Raw genomic sequence first — 7967 nt, 5'->3', positions numbered from 1 at the left:
CATTTTGATACTGCCTCCAGCGGCCCCCAGGTAATTTGAGTTTGAGGCCCCTGATTTAGAGCAACTCTCGATAACATGAGTGCAAAACCAGCCCTTTACAACTCTCCGATGCAGAGCTGTGAATTTAAATACTCGACAACAATGCCTATCTTTCTTTCTTAGACGAGGTTGGAAAAGGTTCATATGAGGTTAGAAATGTTTTTAGAACACGATGAGACCAAAACACATCCTGTTGGTGCTGTCAGGGGACAAAACTACATCTATGTATCAGGCTGTCTGTTAGAAAGCTTGTTGAGTTCTGTGTTGTTCTACCAATGCTCATAACAGCAGCTTATTACTTAAGATTTAATGTAGAAATCAATGCTTAAAGGCTAATACATAATCTGCAAAAACAGAGAAATGTGTTCACTCCCTCAGGGCTCCAAGAATATATTCTGTTCCTGCAGCCCTGGGAGAGAGAACAACTTCCTTTGTCCTTGACACATCGTCTGGGAAGAACTTTGTTTTGTGTGGTTTCCGAGAGAAATTGTGCAATTGGTCAGAAATTTGAATTTGAATTTGACGTGTGCTGCAGTGGGAGGGCCCTATGAGAACTTCTGCAGTGGAGTTCTCATGAAGAATGAAAGGTACTGGCCAAAAATAACTTTTTTCTTGTTCTTGCCACCTCGAGAACAAGAATACATTTCTCTGTTTTTGTGGAGTGTGTAAAGGGCTTAATACAAAATGTGTGTGTTACAATAAATAAGGAAGTTCTTCGATTCATTCGGGGGGGTTTCAGCAGAGTTGTTTGTGTGTTCTTATGGTGTGTAGACGTCATTTATAACTTACCAATGCAAAATGAGGAACTGAAATCAGGGCATACAAGATCAGCCACTTGATGAACACAGGGTTTTTTGCTGCAACCTAATTTTTGTGGTTTCCTAATATCATTATTGTCTTACTGTTAAATTTAGTCTCTCACTAATATATCCATTTGTAAATGATGTTAGTGTACTTCCATCTGGTCTGTTCATCTTTACATGAACATGACCCCTCTGGTACCTGAACTAACTGGAGCCCTTTCATTCATGTTGTCTCCACCTCTCACCTGCGTGCTCTCCTCTCAGCCCAGAGAGCAGCTTCATCAAGATTATGTTGTTAAAACTTTGCATGAACCAGTTTTTATCATTTCTGCCAGTGCAAAAGTCCTGAGGTACGATTAAAACACACGGTCACCGAGCAACAACCTTCTTTCATCTTCTGGGTAGATTTCAAACCCAGCTCTTTGTGTTATTTAAAGGCTTCCTTGACAGGCATTTTTGTGGGTTTTTTTATTTTATTTTTTTAGAGTTTCTGGTTCTGGCAGGACATTTTTGCCTTCAATGGATTAAAGATCAAAGGCAGAAATGTGTGGAGAAAGAAAGAGGGATGACATGCAGCAATCCAAATCAGATTTAAACATTGTGATTTTAATGTCTTAGCCATTAGGCCTCTATGAAGTCCAAGAGACTCTTTGTTTTAAATGATTTAACAGGTTTTTTCTTCAATATATTTAAACATTTTTTGTCTGTGATTTATATTTTAGTAGCTTAGCATGCTGAAATGTCAATGATTTTATAGTCGTCCTGAACCTGGATTACAGTACATATCACAGGTTGGATTGGACAGAGACTTCAGGCTTATTGAAGGAATTATCTTAATTATTTTTCTTTCATGGGGCTACGCGGTGGTCTGGTGGTTAGCACTCTTGCCTCACAGCAAGAGAGTCACCGGTTTGACTCAAGGCTCATGTTCTCCCCGTGTCAGCGTGGGTTCTCAGGCTTCCTCCCACAGTCCAAAAACATGCACTTAGGTTTAATTGGTGACTCTGAATTGCCCGTAGGTGTGAATCAGAGCGTGATTGTCCCTATGTGTCTGCCCTGCGATAGTCTGGAGAGACAATGACAAAACTGTTGTTTGTTTGTTCATCCATATATGAGAAATAAAGAGAACTAGAATAGACCTGCTTATCTTTACTGAACCATTGTGTTATTACTAGCTGCGACAGTGATGCTTGTAATATTATTTGTGTGTGTGTGATGCAAAATGTGATCCTGGAGACACCTACTGTGTCTTCCAGGTATTTCACTTAAAATGTTAAAATCTCATTTTTAATTAGATGAAATATAAATTGAACACATCTGTAAAAGAGTTCTGACAAATATAATGTCGAAACATTTCAACAATCAAAACTGATTTACAAATGTACAAATCTTCTTTTACAACTGAGAGTATTTTACATATTTACAATTGAATTCCTGCATGTTGAAAAAGGATTAAGACTAATGATATTATAGCTTCCTGTTTCAGGTATCAACAAATGATAGTAATAATATTCATATTTCAGTCCTGAGTTTTATCACTATTCATATATTTTCTGAGGCAGTAAAGTCACTTTATAAACTATAAAACTTAACTATAAACTAATTTACACTGAATGTGTGATACATTAAATGTGACACTCAGGGTTACTGCTGGTGATGCTCCAGTGTTGAATGCAGTGGAATGATATCAGGCAACCACATACAAACAATGTTCCAGTAAAACAGTCTGAAAACTGCAACATAAGAATAAGAATCTACATTAAAGAGGTAAACACGGAGTAAATAGAAGAGTTGTTGTGCTGGGGTGAGTGGAGCACACCTGGGTGGCTGGGGTTAGGGTTACCTGGGTCAGGTCGTGCTCTAGACCTGGTCTGACTGCCCGTCTGTCTTGAAGGAGCTGTTGTTTGACCAGTTCTGGGATGGTGTGTTGCTCCATAGAGATGGGCGCAGCTGTCACCAGTGAGCAGGGTCGTGGAAAGCTCTGGTCAGCTGGTCTGGTACTGGAGGTGAACAGGGACGCAGAGTCACTCAGAGTTACTATTATATTTGTTACAGAGAGCTACATCCACAGCAATCTAACACAGTAGCTTGGAAAGAAATCCTGTCTATTATGATCCTTAATATTTACATGTATGGCTGTCTTATTAGAGGTGTCGATTTGATTCTACGGTTATATTTATATATGCTTTTTTAGCACTGTTTGGTCTCTAAAAACTAAAGGAAATATGTTTTATCTTCTAAATGCTCCACTGTATTTCTCAGCTATCCAATCACTATGTAAGTGATGTAAAGATCCCCAGGCCTGAGGGGACTATTGCAGAATCAAAGGTCTTTGCACACAGTTACATTTAGGTAAATTACCATTAGCTCTCGGAGCAGAAAGTTAGTGTACCTGAGGATAAAGACTTAATGTGATTTAGCTGAGATTAATAGCTAAGTGCATTACGTGTTTTATTCATTATATAAAGATATAGAAACGTTCCTTGATTTCTGGTCCTGGCATCAAGACTTTCTTCCTGGCTGCTAACTTCACATCTCTTCATTTGATAAACCACAAACACTCTGACTGACTTAAAATTCCAGCTGGTTAAGTTGGTGTCATTTTTCTGTTTTATTTCAGTCAAAAGGGGAGAGAAAAAGAGATTTCAGTTATCTTTACAAACAATGGCACTCTACTCTTTCTGCACATTCCTGTATATCTTGAATCACTGAATCTTCCATGCTCATTCCTACTGTGGAGATGAATTGAAACTACTGCCCTCTAGTGTTCACAGCAGGGAAAGCGTTCTGCTGCCTCCACAGTGCAGACACTCTGAACCAAGGGGTCATCAACTACATGTGTCCAAGGGTCAGACTTTTTCTCAGCAGACACTGTGGTTGTGGGTACAAATACTTATGCTTTATTATCATTGTTTGATATTCTCACTTTCTTACTATATCCATGCTGTTTTTATTTGCCTATATCAGTGTCAACAGACTCCTAAAAACATGAGAAATCCAAAATGATAGCTAGATAATTAACTAGAAAATGCTCCCAGACTTCCACCAAGGAGGCAGTTCACTGAGAAGAGATGGTTAAAAACTGTGAATACAGAAACATCAAGTATGTTAATTAAATTAAATAAACACATTTTTATCCTCCTCATATTTTCTGAATTCATTATGAAATGACTCTGTGGGCCGGGCTGGAAGCTTTGGAGGGCCATATGTGGATCATGACTGCTCTCAATCAGGGGTTCCAAAACTTTGCCACATTTGCAATTGCAATTTTTTTTTTTTAATTACATAAACATGATGATACACATACATACATCATACAACAAACATACATCTTAATATGTTTACATTATTTCTATTTCATTATTTCCTCTGTTACAAACGTTGCTTGTCATTTGTCTTTATATTCATCAGTAATATTTAGAGTAAACATATGTATTTTACATTTTTCCTCTTTTGTTTGGACTATTTGTTCATTACATTCAGTGTCTTCTGTTATAAAAGACATATTAAGTACCCCACTCTGAAGAACAATGCTCTAAACAACCAGTAGGAGACACCAGTGCACCAACAATGGCAGAAACAGATTCCATGTTAACATGTTAACAGATTAACATACAGATTTGTATGTTAGTTTCTACTTTAACTCCAGTAGGTTGCTGACTGCTGCAGGTACTAGTTACTTTTCAGAGATAAACTTAATAAATGTGATGATCACATGTAAACCTGTGGTTCCCTGCTTTGTTAGCTTTCCATTTGCAATATAGGATTAACAATTTTACATTTTTGTACATTTACTGTCAGGCAGATGAGTTATGGGACACAGTTGCAGACTTGGGGTATCTTAAAGTTTTCCCAGAGAGATAAACACAAAAATTGCACACAATTGGACGGAAAATGGGGAAATATCTAAATGAGGCAAAATTTAAATGAATAACAAGCTCCTTTAAATAAAAAGGTTTGTATAAGGAGAAACAAAACCAACACTGCCAAGAGGCTGACTTAAGAAACAAACTCAGGAGGCATAAAATAGCCCTTATAAACAAAAACACAAAAATGGTGTCAAGGAAGCCTTTAAATAACACAAAGAGCTGAGTTTGATAACTACCCAGGGAAGAGAACCAGCACACTAGAAGACACGAGGAAACCCAACTACAGATATAGGCCTCACACACCTGGTCCAAATCAGGGACAATCAGAGACACACACACACACACACACACACGCACGCACACACACACACTGCACTGAGCTGATCACTGATCCACACTCAATGAGTGTGAGTCTCCAGTAATTTAGAAACATCAGATATTTACAGAAACAAAAAGAGAAATGTGATGAAAGAAGCCCGAGGTTGTTGCTCGGTGACCGTGTGTTTTAATCGTACCTCAGGACTTTTGCACTGGCGGAAATGAGAAAAACCGGTTTATGCAAAGTTTGAGGAACATAATCTTGATGAAGCTGCTCTCTGGGCTGAGAGGAGAGCACGCAGGTGAGAGGTGGAGACAACATGAATGAAAGGGCTCCAGTTAGTTCAGGTACCAGAGGGGTCATGTTCATGTAAAGATAAACAGACCACATGGAAGTACACTAACATCATTTACAGATGGATATATTAGTGAGAGACTAAATGTAACAGTAAGACAATAATGATATTAGGAAACCACACAAATGATGTTGCAGCAAACACCCTGTGTTTATCAAGTGGCTGATCTTGTATGCCCTGACATCAGGCTCTGATTTGCATTCTTTTTGCATCTTTTTTGACTGTTTTGGGTGTGTGCATTAGTAAGTAAGCAGCTATTTGTATCATGCAGCAGCAGCAAGTTATAAGTGACGTCTAAACACCATCAGAACAACTTAAACACACAAACAGCTCTGCTGGGAAAAACCCAACAAAACTAAGAACTTCCTGATTTATCTTCCTGATTTAATTTGCGATTGCTACATTTACAAGCATCACATGCAACACACACATTTTGTATTCAGCATTGCTTTCTACATTGAAACTCAAGTCAGAACCTGCTGTTATGAGCAATGATAAAACAAACACAGAACTCAACAAGCTTTCTAACAGACAGCCTGATACACAGACGTAGTTTTGTCCCCTAACAGCACCAACAGGATGTGTTTTGGTCTCATCATGTTCTAAAACCATTTCTAACCTCATATGAACCTCGTCTAACCTGTTCATCCATCTTTGGTCAAATTGTTTTTGTCTTTCTGATTCAGCAGCCGTTTTTCTCTGTTGGTACAGGGAGGGGACAGTAATTAAAGATAGAAAGCCATCGTTGTCAAATAAGTAAATTCACAGTTTTGCATAGGGAAGTTGTAAAGGGCAGGCTTTGCCCGCATGTTATACAGAGCTGCTCTAAAGGAAGGAGGTGAGGAAGACAGAGAGCACAGGGAGTGCAAAAAATGAAAAATGAAAAATGAAATGTTCTGCTGTAATGATCGGAAATGATGACTCTGCTGATTGATTATGTGTTTTTTGTGATAATACAGTTGTGTTGCCTTTTTTATACAAATCCTCAAGTGCACAGAGGTTTATCTTGATACACTGAATGTGTGGTTCTTCTAACAACACAGCAGTAAGGGCAACACTGAATTTGTTGTGCAACAGATATTCACCTAATTATAAGGTAATCCATCCAGTTGTTGTTAAAATATTTTCTAAAAGCCCAAAATGCTAATCTGTTGTTGTTGCAGAAGGAAAAGTCAGAGGATCACAAAATGAATTTATTTAATGAATATTTATATGACTTTTCATGACAAGTCGTGAAATATTTGTTTAAATATTTAATAATTAATTTCTGATTATTGCTTTCAATTGCTATTTCTCATATTACCATTTATTGGTCGATAGATAAGGACCTATTCGCTTGGGCTACATAATTTTTTTATCTTTTTTAAGCTACCAAAAGTATGTTTAACATTGTGACAAAAAAAAGGTTTTCAGCCTTTCTGGTTTGTGTCTCCTTACAAAACAGCCAAATGAAGCGATGCTTTCTGAAACGTGACAAACAATTTCATTAATGCACGACAAGCTTCTCTGGAGCTCATTTCTGACATAAGAAAATGAGACCATATAAGGATATAAGGTAATACGAGCTGTTCAGCAGATTATGGGAGGAGTTACTTTGTGCACACCTTTGACAGAGTAGTTTAATAACAACAATTAAGTTTCCATTTCATTTTTTGGGTTTGGTCGACCCGTGACGGACTCCTCTCGCTCGCTTCACAGCCGGAAGACAAACATTGATCTACATATAAATGTAAATATCTTTATATTTACACTTACAGGTAAGGTTTTTTTTTTTTTTTTAGAGATTAAAATTAGTTTTGATAGATAAAAAACCGATGCATATAATGTTCTCATAAATATATCTAAGATGTATCAAAACCACGCATTTTATATTTACAACAAGCTAAATGTCTGTATGACGCATTCACACTGGTAGGTAGAGTAGAAATAAATTACACACTTGCAAACCCTTTTTACTGTTTTGTTCTTCTTTTTGTTACTTCCATTGTCTGTAATTACAGATCAATTATTATGACTCCTCACAAATCGAAGACAAGTTGATAGTCTTGCAGACGCGCGCGCGCACACACACACACACACACACACACACACACACACACACATTTGACATGACAACTGACGTTGCAATATTGCCTATATGTGCAATTAAACTTAAAATGAGCCGCTGACAGCTCCGTGCGTAATTTTACGCGCGCGGACACACAGTAGGCAGTTTATCTCATTCTTGCATCCAGGTGCATCATATACACATAACTTAGGGTTACGCTGCCGCTCAACCGTTAGCCACCGTTAGCGTAACTTATTTATTACAGACCATCTACATTCGGTACTTTCATTCGGCAACTTGCAAACGTAACCGGCGGATTCAGGGTGTTTGTATTTATATGCCGAAGTCCTTTAAGAGACGCACAAAAAGTTTATTTTCGGTCCTCACACTGGAGGTCTGCAGCCAGACGCTCTTGACTATTTTGGACTCCACTTCTAGGGTCTTTGAAAGACATAAAAGACATAAATGGAAACTTCAGTGTGAATTTAAGTCATACAAAATGTATGAGCTTTTGAAGTGAGTCTTAAATGTGAGC

Source organism: Centropristis striata, chromosome 13 (assembly GCF_030273125.1).
Source record: "Centropristis striata isolate RG_2023a ecotype Rhode Island chromosome 13, C.striata_1.0, whole genome shotgun sequence".
In the NCBI taxonomy this organism is placed as follows: Eukaryota; Metazoa; Chordata; class Actinopteri; order Perciformes; family Serranidae; genus Centropristis; species Centropristis striata.
This window is presented reverse-complemented; position numbering follows the sequence as displayed.